Here is a 13,315-nt window from a genome sequence, read left to right as displayed (position 1 = left end):
GCGAGTGAAAAACAGAGAGAGACAGAGCAACAGTGAGTGAGAGGGAGAAAAGTAAAGAGAGAGTGTGACAGATAGAAAATAGAGAAAAAGTGAGTGAGAGAAGAAAGTAAGAGAGTGTGAAAGTAGATCAAAGAAAGAGATAGAATGATGCAGGATTACTTAAAGAATGAGAAGGATTAAAAGGGAAAGAATTAATGAAGGAATAAAAGAAAGAAAGAGTGAGAGTGACAGAGAGAGGAAAGAAAAGAGAGAGAGTATGAGAGATATAAAATAGAGAAAGAGTAGGTGAGAGAAAGAAAGCAAGAGTGCATCAAAGTAGGTTGAGAAATAGAATGAGGCATAATGTGAAAGAATGAGAAGAATTAAAGGAGAATGAATGATGGAATGAAAGGAAGAGAGAAAGAAAGAGAAAAAAGAGATAGAGAAAGAGAGAGAGAGAGAAGCAGAATAGAAGAAAAATGGGTTGGTAGTGAGAGGCAAAAGCCTACGGCACCTGGTATTCCGAGGCGGTCTCCCATCCAAGTACTGACCAGGCCTGAGCGTGCTTAGCTTCCGAGATCAGACGAGATCGGGCGTTTTCAGGCTAGTATGGCCGTAGGCGGCAGGTGTCTGCTTCTGACAACACTTAACCAATTCACCAGCACACACACATGTGCCGCTGCACACGCAGGACAAATAAGACAAGCAAAACATTTCAATAGAGCCAATCCAAGAGGAAGAGAAAGAGAAGTGAGGCAGAGAGCGACCGAGAGAGCGAGAGAGAGAGAGACAGAGAGAGATAGAGAAGTGAGTGACAGAGCGACAGTGAGTGAGTGAGTATGAGTGAAAGAATGACAAAGACTGAAAGAGAATGAATGAAAGGAAGAGAAAGAAAGAAAGAAAGTGAGACAGATAGATAAATCGAAAGAAAGAAAAATGGGTGGGTGCTGAAAGCCAAAAGCCTACAGCACATGGTATTCCCAGGCGCTCTCCCATCCAAGTACTGACCAGGCCTGAGCCTGGTAAGCTTCCGAGATCAGACGAGATCGGGCGTTTTCAGGCTAGTATGGCCGTAGGCGGCAGGTGTCTGCTTCTGACAACACTTAACCAATTCACCAGCACACACACATGTGCCGCTGCACACGCAGGACAAATAAGACAAGCAAAACATTTCAATAGATCCAATCCAAGAGGAAGAGAAAGAGAAGTGAGGCAGAGAGCGACCGAGGGAGCGAGAGAGAGAGACAGAGAGAGAGAGAGAGATAGAGAAGTGAGTGACAGAGCGACAGTGAGTGAGTGAGTATGAGTGAAAGAATGAGAAAGACTGAAAGAGAATGAATGAAAGGAAGAGAAAGAAAGAAAGAAAGTGAGACAGATAGATAAATCGAAAGAAAGAAAAATGGGTGGGTGCTGAAAGCCAAAAGCCTACGGCACCTGGTATTCCCAGGCGCTCTCCCATCCAAGTACCGACCAGGCCTGAGCCTGGTAAGCTTCCGAGATCAGACGAGAGGAGGAGAGAGAGAAGTGAAGCAGAGAGCGACAGAGGGAGAGAGAGAGCGAGTGAAAAACAGAGAGAGACAGAGCAACAGTGAGTGAGAGAGAGAAAAGTAAAGAGAGAGTGTGACAGATAGAAAATAGAGAAAAAGTGAGTGAGAGAAGAAAGTAAGAGAGTGTGAAAGTAGATCAAAGAAAGAGATAGAATGATGCAGGATTACTTAAAGAATGAGAAGGATTAAAAGGGAAAGAATTAATGAAGGAATAAAAGAAAGAAAGAGTGAGAGTGACAGAGAGAGGAAAGAAAAGAGAGAGAGTATGAGAGATATAAAATAGAGAAAGAGTAGGTGAGAGAAAGAAAGCAAGAGTGCATCAAAGTAGGTTGAGAAATAGAATGAGGCATAATGTGAAAGAATGAGAAGAATTAAAGGAGAATGAATGATGGAATGAAAGGAAGAGAGAAAGAAAGAGAAAAAAGATATAGAGAAAGAGAGAGAGAGAGAAGCAGAATAGAAGAAAAATGGGTTGGTAGTGAGAGGCAAAAGCCTACGGCACCTGGTATTCCCAGGTGGTCTCCCATCCAAGTACTGACCAGGACTGAGCGTGCTTAGCTTCCGAGATCAGACGAGATCGGGCGTTTTCAGGCTAGTATGGCCGTAGGCGGCAGGTGCCTGCTTCTGACACCCCTTAACCAACTCACCAGCACACACATATATGCCACTGCACACTCAGGAACAATACAACAAATAAGACAAGCAAAACATTTCAATAGAGCCAATCCGAGAGGAGGAGAGAGAGAAGTGAGGCAGAGAGCGACCGAGGGAGAGAGAAAGCGAGTGAAAGACAGAGAGAGACAGAGCAACAGTGAGTGAGAGAGAGAAAAGTAAAGAGAGAGTGTGACAGATAGAAAATAGAGCAAAAGTGAGTGAGACAAGAAAGTAAGAGAGTGTGAAAGTAGATTAAAGAAAGAGATAGAATGATGCAGGATTACTTAAAGAATGAGAAGGATTAAAAGGGAAAGAATTAATGAAGGAATAAAAGAAAGAAAGAGTGAGAGTGACAGAGAGAGGAAAGAAAAGAGAGAGAGTATGAGAGATATAAAATAGAGAAAGAGTGAGTGAGAGAAAGAAAGCAAGAGTGCATCAAAGTAGGTTGAGAAATAGAATGAGGCATAATGTGAAAGAATGAGAAGAATTAAAGGAGAATGAATGATGGAATGAAAGGAAGAGAGAAAGAAAGAGAAAAAAGATATAGAGAAAGAGAGAGAGAGAGAAGCAGAGTAGAAGAAAAATGGGTTGGTAGTGAGAGGCAAAAGCCTACGGCACCTGGTATTCCCAGGCGGTCTCCCATCCAAGTACTGACCAGGACTGAGCGTGCTTAGCTTCCGAGATCAGACGAGATCGGGCGTTTTCAGGCTAGTATGGCCGTAGGCGGCAGGTGCCTGCTTCTGACACCCCTTAACCAACTCACCAGCACACACACATATGCCACTGCACACTCAGGAACAATACCACAAATAAGACAAGCAAAACATTTCAATATAGACAGTCCTAGAGAGAGAGAAGTGAAGCAGAGAGCGACAGAGGGAGAGAGGGAGCGAGTGAAAAACAGAGAGAGACAGAGCAACAGTGATTGAGAGAGATAAAAGTAAAAAGAGAGAGTGACAGATAGAAAATAGAGAAAAAGTGAGTGAGAGAAGAAAGTAAGAGAGTGTGAAAGTAGATCAAAGCAAGAGATAGAATGATGCAGGATTACTTAAAGAATGAGAAGGATTAAAAGGGAAAGAATTAATGAAGGAATAAAAGAAAGAAAGAGTGAGAGTGACAGAGATTGGAAAGAAAAGAGAGAGAGTATGAGAGATATAAAATAGAGAAAGAGTGAGTGAGAGAAAGAAAGCAAGAGTGCATCAAAGTAGGTTGAGAAATAGAATGAGGCATAATGTGAAAGAATGAGAAGAATTAAAGGAGAATGAATGATGGAATGAAAGGAAGAGAGAAAGAAATAGAAAAAAGATATAGAGAAAGAGAGAGAGAGAGAAGCAGAATAGAAGAAAAATGGGTTGGTAGTGAGAGGCAAAAGCCTACAGCACCTGGTATTCCCAGGCGCTCTCCCATCCAAGTACTGACCAGGCCTGAGCCTGGTAAGCTTCCGAGATCAGACGAGATCGGGCGTTTTCAGGCTAGTATGGCCATCGGCAGCAGGTGTCTGCTTCTGACAACACTTAACCAATTCACCAGCACACACACATGGCCGCTGCACACGCAGGACAAATGAGACAAGCAAAACATTTCAATAGAGCCAATCCAAGAGGAAGAGAAAGAGAAGTGAGGCAGAGAGCGACCGAGAGAGAGAGAGACAGAGAGAGATAGAGAAGTGAGTGACAGAGCGACAGTGAGTGAGTGAGTATGAGTGAAAGAATGACAAAGACTGAAAGAGAATGAATGAAAGGAAGAGAAAGAAAGAAAGAAAGTGAGACAGATAGATAAATCGAAAGAAAGAAAAATGGGTGGGTGCTGAAAGCCAAAAGCCTATGGCACCTGGTATTCCCAGGCGCTCTCCCATCCAAGTACCGACCAGGCCTGAGCCTGGTAAGCTTCCGAGATCAGACGAGATCGGGCGTTTTCAGTCTAGTACGGCCGTACGCAGCAGGTGCCTGCTTCTGACACCCCTTAACCAACTCACCAGCACACACACATATGCCACTGCACACTCAGGAACAATACAACAAATAAGACAAGCAAAACATTTCAATAGAGCCAATCCGAGAGGAGGAGAGAGAGAAGTGAGGCAGAGAGCGACCGAGGGAGAGAGAGAGCGAGTGAAAGACAGAGAGAGACAGAGCAACAGTGAGTGAGAGAGAGAAAAGTAAAGAGAGAGTGTGACAGATAGAAAATAGAGCAAAAGTGAGTGAGACAAGAAAGTAAGAGAGTGTGAAAGTAGATTAAAGAAAGAGATAGAATGATGCAGGATTACTTAAAGAATGAGAAGGATTAAAAGGGAAAGAATTAATGAAGGAATAAAAGAAAGAAAGAGTGAGAGTGACAGAGAGAGGAAAGAAAAGAGAGAGTGTATGAGAGATATAAAATAGAGAAAGAGTGAGTGAGAGAAAGAAAGCAAGAGTGCATCAAAGTAGGTTGAGAAATAGAATGAGGCATAATGTGAAAGAATGAGAAGAATTAAAGGAGAATGAATGATGGAATGAAAGGAAGAGAGAAAGAAAGAGTAAAAAGATATAGAGAAAGAGAGAGAGAGAGAAGCAGAATAGAAGAAAAATGGGTTGGTAGTGAGAGGCAAAAGCCTACGGCACCTGGTATTCCGAGGCGGTCTCCCATCCAAGTACTGACCAGGCCTGAGCGTGCTTAGCTTCCGAGATCAGACGAGATCGGGCGTTTTCAGGCTAGTATGGCCGTAGGCGGCAGGCGTCTACTTCTGACAACACTGAACCAATTCACCAGCACACACACATGTGCCGCTGCACACGCAGGACAAATAAGACAAGCAAAACATTTCAATAGAGCCAATCCAAGAGGAAGAGAAAGAGAAGTGAGGCAGAGAGCGACCGAGAGAGCGAGAGAGAGAGAGACAGAGAGAGATAGAGAAGTGAGTGACAGAGCGACAGTGAGTGAGTGAGTATGAGTGAAAGAATGACAAAGACTGAAAGAGAATGAATGAAAGGAAGAGAAAGAAAGAAAGAAAGTGAGACAGATAGATAAATCGAAAGAAAGAAAAATGGGTGGGTGCTGAAAGCCAAAAGCCTACAGCACATGGTATTCCCAGGCGCTCTCCCATCCAAGTACTGACCAGGCCTGAGCCTGGTAAGCTTCCGAGATCAGACGAGATCGGGCGTTTTCAGGCTAGTATGGCCGTAGGCGGCAGGTGTCTGCTTCTGACAACACTTAACCAATTCACCAGCACACACACATGTGCCGCTGCACACGCAGGACAAATAAGACAAGCAAAACATTTCAATAGATCCAATCCAAGAGGAAGAGAAAGAGAAGTGAGGCAGAGAGCGACCGAGGGAGCGAGAGAGAGAGACAGAGAGAGAGAGAGAGATAGAGAAGTGAGTGACAGAGCGACAGTGAGTGAGTGAGTATGAGTGAAAGAATGAGAAAGACTGAAAGAGAATGAATGAAAGGAAGAGAAAGAAAGAAAGAAAGTGAGACAGATAGATAAATCGAAAGAAAGAAAAATGGGTGGGTGCCGAAAGCCAAAAGCCTACGGCACCTGGTATTCCCAGGCGCTCTCCCATCCAAGTACCGACCAGGCCTGAGCCTGGTAAGCTTCCGAGATCAGACGAGAGGAGGAGAGAGAGAAGTGAAGCAGAGAGCGACAGAGGGAGAGAGAGAGCGAGTGAAAAACAGAGAGAGACAGAGCAACAGTGAGTGAGAGAGAGAAAAGTAAAGAGAGAGTGTGACAGATAGAAAATAGAGAAAAAGTGAGTGAGAGAAGAAAGTAAGAGAGTGTGAAAGTAGATCAAAGAAAGAGATAGAATGATGCAGGATTACTTAAAGAATGAGAAGGATTAAAAGGGAAAGAATTAATGAAGGAATAAAAGAAAGAAAGAGTGAGAGTGACAGAGAGAGGAAAGAAAAGAGAGAGAGTATGAGAGATATAAAATAGAGAAAGAGTAGGTGAGAGAAAGAAAGCAAGAGTGCATCAAAGTAGGTTGAGAAATAGAATGAGGCATAATGTGAAAGAATGAGAAGAATTAAAGGAGAATGAATGATGGAATGAAAGGAAGAGAGAAAGAAAGAGAAAAAAGAGATAGAGAAAGAGAGAGAGAGAGAAGCAGAATAGAAGAAAAATGGGTTGGTAGTGAGAGGCAAAAGCCTACGGCACCTGGTATTCCGAGGCGGTCTCCCATCCAAGTACTGACCAGGCCTGAGCGTGCTTAGCTTCCGAGATCAGACGAGATCGGGCGTTTTCAGGCTAGTATGGCCGTAGGCGGCAGGTGTCTGCTTCTGACAACACTTAACCAATTCACCAGCACACACACATGTGCCGCTGCACACGCAGGACAAATAAGACAAGCAAAACATTTCAATAGAGCCAATCCAAGAGGAAGAGAAAGAGAAGTGAGGCAGAGAGCGACCGAGAGAGCGAGAGAGAGAGAGACAGAGAGAGATAGAGAAGTGAGTGACAGAGCGACAGTGAGTGAGTGAGTATGAGTGAAAGAATGACAAAGACAGAAAGAGAATGAATGAAAGGAAGAGAAAGAAAGAAAGAAAGTGAGACAGATAGATAAATCGAAAGAAAGAAAAATGGGTGGGTGCTGAAAGCCAAAAGCCTACAGCACATGGTATTCCCAGGCGCTCTCCCATCCAAGTACTGACCAGGCCTGAGCCTGGTAAGCTTCCGAGATCAGACGAGATCGGGCGTTTTCAGGCTAGTATGGCCGTAGGCGGCAGGTGTCTGCTTCTGACAACACTTAACCAATTCACCAGCACACACACATGTGCCGCTGCACACGCAGGACAAATAAGACAAGCAAAACATTTCAATAGATCCAATCCAAGAGGAAGAGAAAGAGAAGTGAGGCAGAGAGCGACCGAGGGAGCGAGAGAGAGAGACAGAGAGAGAGAGAGAGATAGAGAAGTGAGTGACAGAGCGACAGTGAGTGAGTGAGTATGAGTGAAAGAATGAGAAAGACTGAAAGAGAATGAATGAAAGGAAGAGAAAGAAAGAAAGAAAGTGAGACAGATAGATAAATCGAAAGAAAGAAAAATGGGTGGGTGCTGAAAGCCAAAAGCCTACGGCACCTGGTATTCCCAGGCGCTCTCCCATCCAAGTACCGACCAGGCCTGAGCCTGGTAAGCTTCCGAGATCAGACGAGAGGAGGAGAGAGAGAAGTGAAGCAGAGAGCGACAGAGGGAGAGAGAGAGCGAGTGAAAAACAGAGAGAGACAGAGCAACAGTGAGTGAGAGGGAGAAAAGTAAAGAGAGAGTGTGACAGATAGAAAATAGAGAAAAAGTGAGTGAGAGAAGAAAGTAAGAGAGTGTGAAAGTAGATCAAAGAAAGAGATAGAATGATGCAGGATTACTTAAAGAATGAGAAGGATTAAAAGGGAAAGAATTAATGAAGGAATAAAAGAAAGAAAGAGTGAGAGTGACAGAGAGAGGAAAGAAAAGAGAGAGAGTATGAGAGATATAAAATAGAGAAAGAGTAGGTGAGAGAAAGAAAGCAAGAGTGCATCAAAGTAGGTTGAGAAATAGAATGAGGCATAATGTGAAAGAATGAGAAGAATTAAAGGAGAATGAATGATGGAATGAAAGGAAGAGAGAAAGAAAGAGAAAAAAGAGATAGAGAAAGAGAGAGAGAGAGAAGCAGAATAGAAGAAAAATGGGTTGGTAGTGAGAGGCAAAAGCCTACGGCACCTGGTATTCCGAGGCGGTCTCCCATCCAAGTACTGACCAGGCCTGAGCGTGCTTAGCTTCCGAGATCAGACGAGATCGGGCGTTTTCAGGCTAGTATGGCCGTAGGCGGCAGGTGTCTGCTTCTGACAACACTTAACCAATTCACCAGCACACACACATGTGCCGCTGCACACGCAGGACAAATAAGACAAGCAAAACATTTCAATAGAGCCAATCCAAGAGGAAGAGAAAGAGAAGTGAGGCAGAGAGCGACCGAGAGAGCGAGAGAGAGAGAGACAGAGAGAGATAGAGAAGTGAGTGACAGAGCGACAGTGAGTGAGTGAGTATGAGTGAAAGAATGACAAAGACTGAAAGAGAATGAATGAAAGGAAGAGAAAGAAAGAAAGAAAGTGAGACAGATAGATAAATCGAAAGAAAGAAAAATGGGTGGGTGCTGAAAGCCAAAAGCCTACAGCACATGGTATTCCCAGGCGCTCTCCCATCCAAGTACTGACCAGGCCTGAGCCTGGTAAGCTTCCGAGATCAGACGAGATCGGGCGTTTTCAGGCTAGTATGGCCGTAGGCGGCAGGTGTCTGCTTCTGACAACACTTAACCAATTCACCAGCACACACACATGTGCCGCTGCACACGCAGGACAAATAAGACAAGCAAAACATTTCAATAGATCCAATCCAAGAGGAAGAGAAAGAGAAGTGAGGCAGAGAGCGACCGAGGGAGCGAGAGAGAGAGACAGAGAGAGAGAGAGAGATAGAGAAGTGAGTGACAGAGCGACAGTGAGTGAGTGAGTATGAGTGAAAGAATGAGAAAGACTGAAAGAGAATGAATGAAAGGAAGAGAAAGAAAGAAAGAAAGTGAGACAGATAGATAAATCGAAAGAAAGAAAAATGGGTGGGTGCTGAAAGCCAAAAGCCTACGGCACCTGGTATTCCCAGGCGCTCTCCCATCCAAGTACCGACCAGGCCTGAGCCTGGTAAGCTTCCGAGATCAGACGAGAGGAGGAGAGAGAGAAGTGAAGCAGAGAGCGACAGAGGGAGAGAGAGAGCGAGTGAAAAACAGAGAGAGACAGAGCAACAGTGAGTGAGAGAGAGAAAAGTAAAGAGAGAGTGTGACAGATAGAAAATAGAGAAAAAGTGAGTGAGAGAAGAAAGTAAGAGAGTGTGAAAGTAGATCAAAGAAAGAGATAGAATGATGCAGGATTACTTAAAGAATGAGAAGGATTAAAAGGGAAAGAATTAATGAAGGAATAAAAGAAAGAAAGAGTGAGAGTGACAGAGAGAGGAAAGAAAAGAGAGAGAGTATGAGAGATATAAAATAGAGAAAGAGTAGGTGAGAGAAAGAAAGCAAGAGTGCATCAAAGTAGGTTGAGAAATAGAATGAGGCATAATGTGAAAGAATGAGAAGAATTAAAGGAGAATGAATGATGGAATGAAAGGAAGAGAGAAAGAAAGAGAAAAAAGATATAGAGAAAGAGAGAGAGAGAGAAGCAGAATAGAAGAAAAATGGGTTGGTAGTGAGAGGCAAAAGCCTACGGCACCTGGTATTCCCAGGTGGTCTCCCATCCAAGTACTGACCAGGACTGAGCGTGCTTAGCTTCCGAGATCAGACGAGATCGGGCGTTTTCAGGCTAGTATGGCCGTAGGCGGCAGGTGCCTGCTTCTGACACCCCTTAACCAACTCACCAGCACACACATATATGCCACTGCACACTCAGGAACAATACAACAAATAAGACAAGCAAAACATTTCAATAGAGCCAATCCGAGAGGAGGAGAGAGAGAAGTGAGGCAGAGAGCGACCGAGGGAGAGAGAGAGCGAGTGAAAGACAGAGAGAGACAGAGTAACAGTGAGTGAGAGAGAGAAAAGTAAAGAGAGAGTGTGACAGATAGAAAATAGAGCAAAAGTGAGTGAGACAAGAAAGTAAGAGAGTGTGAAAGTAGATTAAAGAAAGAGATAGAATGATGCAGGATTACTTAAAGAATGAGAAGGATTAAAAGGGAAAGAATTAATGAAGGAATAAAAGAAAGAAAGAGTGAGAGTGACAGAGAGAGGAAAGAAAAGACAGAGAGTATGAGAGATATAAAATAAAGAAAGAGTGAGTGAGAGAAAGAAAGCAAGAGTGCATCAAAGTAGCTTGAGAAATAGAATGAGGCATAATGTGAAAGAATGAGAAGAATTAAAGGAGAATGAATGATGGAATGAAAGGAAGAGAGAAAGAAAGAGAAAAAAGATATAGAGAAAGAGAGAGAGAGAGAAGCAGAATAGAAGAAAAATGGGTTGGTAGTGAGAGGCAAAAGCCTACGGCACCTGGTATTCCCAGGCGGTCTCCCATCCAAGTACTGACCAGGACTGAGCGTGCTTAGATTCCGAGATCAGACGAGATCGGGCGTTTTCAGGCTAGTATGGCCGTAGGCGGCAGGTGCCTGCTTCTGACACCCCTTAACCAACTCACCAGCACACACACATATGCCACTGCACACTCAGGAACAATACAACAAATAAGACAAGCAAAACATTTCAATGGAGCCAATCCGAGAGGAGGAGAGAGAGAAGTGAGGCAGAGAGCGACCGAGGGAGAGAGAGAGCGAGTGAAAGACAGAGAGAGACAGAGCAACAGTGAGTGAGAGAGAGAAAAGTAAAGAGAGAGTGTGACAGATAGAAAATAGAGCAAAAGTGAGTGAGACAAGAAAGTAAGAGAGTGTGAAAGTAGATTAAAGAAAGAGATAGAATGATGCTGGATTACTTAAAGAATGAGAAGGATTAAAAGGGAAAGAATTAATGAAGGAATAAAAGAAAGAAAGAGTGAGAGTGACAGAGAGAGGAAAGAAAAGAGAGAGAGTATGAGAGATATAAAATAGAGAAAGAGTGAGTGAGAGAAAGAAAGCAAGAGTGCATCAAAGTAGGTTGAGAAATAGAATGAGGCATAATGTGAAAGAATGAGAAGAATTAAAGGAGAATGAATGATGGAATGAAAGGAAGAGAGAAAGAAAGAGAAAAAAGATATAGAGAAAGAGAGAGAGAGAGAGAAGCAGAATAGAAGAAAAATGGGTTGGTAGTGAGAGGCAAAAGCCTACGGCACCTGGTATTCCCAGGCGGTCTCCCATCCAAGTACTGACCAGGACTGAGCGTGCTTAGCTTCCGAGATCAGACGAGATCGGGCGTTTTCAGGCTAGTATGGCCGTAGGCAGCAGGTGCCTGCTTCTGACACCCCTTAACCAACTCACCAGCACACACACATATGCCACTGCACACTCAGGAACAATACAACAAATAAGACAAGCAAAACATTTCAATATAGACAGTCCTAGAGAGAGAGAAGTGAAGCAGAGAGCGACAGAGGGAGAGAGAGAGCGAGTGAAAAACAGAGAGAGACAGAGCAACAGTGATTGAGAGAGATAAAAGTAAAGAGAGAGTGTGACAGATAGAAAATAGAGAAAAAGTGAGTGAGACAAGAAAGTAAGACAGTGTGAAAGTAGATCAAAGCAAGAGATAGAATGATGCAGGATTACTTAAAGAATGAGAAGGATTAAAAGGGAAAGAATTAATGAAGGAATAAAAGAAAGAAAGAGTGAGAGTGACAGAGATTGGAAAGAAAAGAGAGAGAGTATGAGAGATATAAAATAGAGAAAGAGTGAGTGAGAGAAAGAAAGCAAGAGTGCATCAAAGTAGGTTGAGAAATAGAATGAGGCATAATGTGAAAGAATGAGAAGGATTAAAGGAGAATGAATGATGGAATGAAAGGAAGAGAGAAAGAAAGAGAAAAAAGATATAGAGAAAGAGAGAGAGAGAGAGAAGCAGAATAGAAGAAAAATGGGTTGGTAGTGAGAGGCAAAAGCCTACGGCACCTGGTATTCCCAGGCGGTCTCCCATCCAAGTACTGACCAGGACTGAGCGTGCTTAGCTTCAAAGATCAGACGAGATCGGGCGTTTTCAGGCTAGTATGGCCGTAGGCGGCAGCTGTCTGCTTCTGACAACACTTAACCAATTCACCAGAACACACACATGTGCCGCTGCACACGCAGGACAAATGAGACAAGCAAAACATTTCAATAGAGCCAATCCAAGAGGAAGAGAAAAAGAAGTGAGGCACAGAGCGACCGAGGGAGCGAGAGAGAGAGACAGAGAGAGATAGAGAAGTGAGTGACAGAGCGACAGTGAGTGAGTGAGTATGAGTGAAAGAATGACAAAGACTGAAAGAGAATGAATGAAAGGAAGAGAAAGAAAGAAAGAAAGTGAGACAGATAGATAAATCGAAAGAAAGAAAAATGGGTGGGTGCTGAAAGCCAAAAGCCTACAGCACATGGTATTCCCAGGCGCTCTCCCATCCAAGTACTGACCAGGCCTGAGCCTGGTAAGCTTCCGAGATCAGACGAGATCGGGCGTTTTCAGGCTAGTATGGCCATAGGCGGCAGGTGTCTACTTCCAACAACACTTAACCAATTCACCAGCACACACACATGTGCCGCTGCACACGCAGGACAAATAAGACAAGCAAAACATTTCAATAGATCCAATCCAAGAGGAAGAGAAAGAGAAGTGAGGCAGAGAGCGACCGAGGGAGCGAGAGAGAGAGACAGAGAGAGAGATAGAGAAGTGAGTGACAGAGCGACAGTGACTGAGTGAGTATGACTGAAAGAATGAGAAAGACTGAAAGAGAATGAATGAAAGGAAGAGAAAGAAAGAAAGAAAGTGAGACAGATAGATAAATCGAAAGAAAGAAAAATGGGTGGGTGCTGAAAGCCAAAAGCCTATGGCACCTGGTATTCCCAGGCGCTCTCCCATCCAAGTACCGACCAGGCCTGAGCCTGGTAAGCTTCCGAGATCAGACGAGATCGGGCGTTTTCAGTCTAGTACGGCCGTAGGCAGCAGGTACCTGCTTCTGACACCCCTTAACCAACTCACCAGCACACACACATATGCCACTGCACACTCAGGAAGAATACAACAAATAAGACAAGCAAAACATTTCAATAGAGCCAATCCGAGAGGAGGAGAGAGAGAAGTGAGGCAGAGAGCGACCGAGGGAGAGAGAGAGCGAGTGAAAGACAGAGAGAGACAGAGCAACAGTGAGTGAGAGAGAGAAAAGTAAAGAGAGAGTGTGACAGATAGAAAATAGAGCAAAAGTGAGTGAGACAAGAAAGTAAGAGAGTGTGAAAGTAGATTAAAGAAAGAGATAGAATGATGCAGGATTACTTAAAGAATGAGAAGGATTAAAAGGGAAAGTATTAATGAAGGAATAAAAGAAAGAAAGAGTGAGAGTGACAGAGAGAGGAAAGAAAAGAGAGAGTGTATGAGAGATATAAAATAGAGAAAGAGTGAGTGAGAGAAGAAAGCAAGAGTGCATCAAAGTAGGTTGAGAAATAGAATGAGGCATAATGTGAAAGAATGAGAAGGATTAAAGGAGAATGAATGATGGAATGAAAGGAAGAGAGAAAGAAAGAGAAAAAAGATATAGAGAAAGAGAGAG

General features: G+C 43.6%; 10 non-coding genes and 8 pseudogenes across 10 annotated transcripts; all 18 read right to left on the bottom strand.

Annotated features, from left to right (window-relative positions):
- Positions 1-481: 481 nt before the first annotated feature.
- Positions 482-600, bottom strand: LOC138737895 (5S ribosomal RNA). Its single transcript, XR_011341324.1, has one exon. It is a non-coding gene; the product is annotated as a 5S ribosomal RNA (ribosomal RNA).
- Positions 601-938: 338 nt separating this feature from the next.
- On the bottom strand, positions 939-1,057 carry LOC138738128 (5S ribosomal RNA; annotated as a pseudogene).
- A 959-nt stretch (positions 1,058-2,016) lies between these two features.
- On the bottom strand, positions 2,017-2,135 carry LOC138737909 (5S ribosomal RNA). The gene has a single exon (XR_011341338.1). It is a non-coding gene; the product is annotated as a 5S ribosomal RNA (ribosomal RNA).
- A 651-nt stretch (positions 2,136-2,786) lies between these two features.
- On the bottom strand, positions 2,787-2,905 carry LOC138737971 (5S ribosomal RNA). Its single transcript, XR_011341400.1, has one exon. It is a non-coding gene; the product is annotated as a 5S ribosomal RNA (ribosomal RNA).
- A 645-nt stretch (positions 2,906-3,550) lies between these two features.
- LOC138738048 (5S ribosomal RNA) lies at positions 3,551-3,669 on the bottom strand (annotated as a pseudogene).
- Positions 3,670-3,998: 329 nt separating this feature from the next.
- Positions 3,999-4,117, bottom strand: LOC138738270 (5S ribosomal RNA; annotated as a pseudogene).
- A 651-nt stretch (positions 4,118-4,768) lies between these two features.
- LOC138737893 (5S ribosomal RNA) lies at positions 4,769-4,887 on the bottom strand. Its single transcript, XR_011341322.1, has one exon. It is a non-coding gene; the product is annotated as a 5S ribosomal RNA (ribosomal RNA).
- Positions 4,888-5,225: 338 nt separating this feature from the next.
- LOC138738127 (5S ribosomal RNA) lies at positions 5,226-5,344 on the bottom strand (annotated as a pseudogene).
- A 959-nt stretch (positions 5,345-6,303) lies between these two features.
- On the bottom strand, positions 6,304-6,422 carry LOC138737892 (5S ribosomal RNA). Its single transcript, XR_011341321.1, has one exon. It is a non-coding gene; the product is annotated as a 5S ribosomal RNA (ribosomal RNA).
- A 338-nt stretch (positions 6,423-6,760) lies between these two features.
- Positions 6,761-6,879, bottom strand: LOC138738126 (5S ribosomal RNA; annotated as a pseudogene).
- Positions 6,880-7,838: 959 nt separating this feature from the next.
- On the bottom strand, positions 7,839-7,957 carry LOC138737890 (5S ribosomal RNA). Its single transcript, XR_011341320.1, has one exon. It is a non-coding gene; the product is annotated as a 5S ribosomal RNA (ribosomal RNA).
- Positions 7,958-8,295: 338 nt separating this feature from the next.
- LOC138738125 (5S ribosomal RNA) lies at positions 8,296-8,414 on the bottom strand (annotated as a pseudogene).
- Positions 8,415-9,373: 959 nt separating this feature from the next.
- LOC138737908 (5S ribosomal RNA) lies at positions 9,374-9,492 on the bottom strand. Its single transcript, XR_011341337.1, has one exon. It is a non-coding gene; the product is annotated as a 5S ribosomal RNA (ribosomal RNA).
- Positions 9,493-10,143: 651 nt separating this feature from the next.
- Positions 10,144-10,262, bottom strand: LOC138738029 (5S ribosomal RNA). Its single transcript, XR_011341459.1, has one exon. It is a non-coding gene; the product is annotated as a 5S ribosomal RNA (ribosomal RNA).
- Positions 10,263-10,915: 653 nt separating this feature from the next.
- LOC138737970 (5S ribosomal RNA) lies at positions 10,916-11,034 on the bottom strand. The gene has a single exon (XR_011341399.1). It is a non-coding gene; the product is annotated as a 5S ribosomal RNA (ribosomal RNA).
- Positions 11,035-11,681: 647 nt separating this feature from the next.
- LOC138738036 (5S ribosomal RNA) lies at positions 11,682-11,800 on the bottom strand. Its single transcript, XR_011341465.1, has one exon. It is a non-coding gene; the product is annotated as a 5S ribosomal RNA (ribosomal RNA).
- A 336-nt stretch (positions 11,801-12,136) lies between these two features.
- LOC138738150 (5S ribosomal RNA) lies at positions 12,137-12,255 on the bottom strand (annotated as a pseudogene).
- A 338-nt stretch (positions 12,256-12,593) lies between these two features.
- LOC138738258 (5S ribosomal RNA) lies at positions 12,594-12,712 on the bottom strand (annotated as a pseudogene).
- Between the last annotated feature and the right edge of the window lie 603 nt (positions 12,713-13,315).

Source organism: Narcine bancroftii, chromosome 6 (genome assembly GCF_036971445.1).
Source record: "Narcine bancroftii isolate sNarBan1 chromosome 6, sNarBan1.hap1, whole genome shotgun sequence".
In the NCBI taxonomy this organism is placed as follows: domain Eukaryota; kingdom Metazoa; phylum Chordata; class Chondrichthyes; order Torpediniformes; family Narcinidae; genus Narcine; species Narcine bancroftii.
This window is presented reverse-complemented; position numbering and strand designations above follow the sequence as displayed.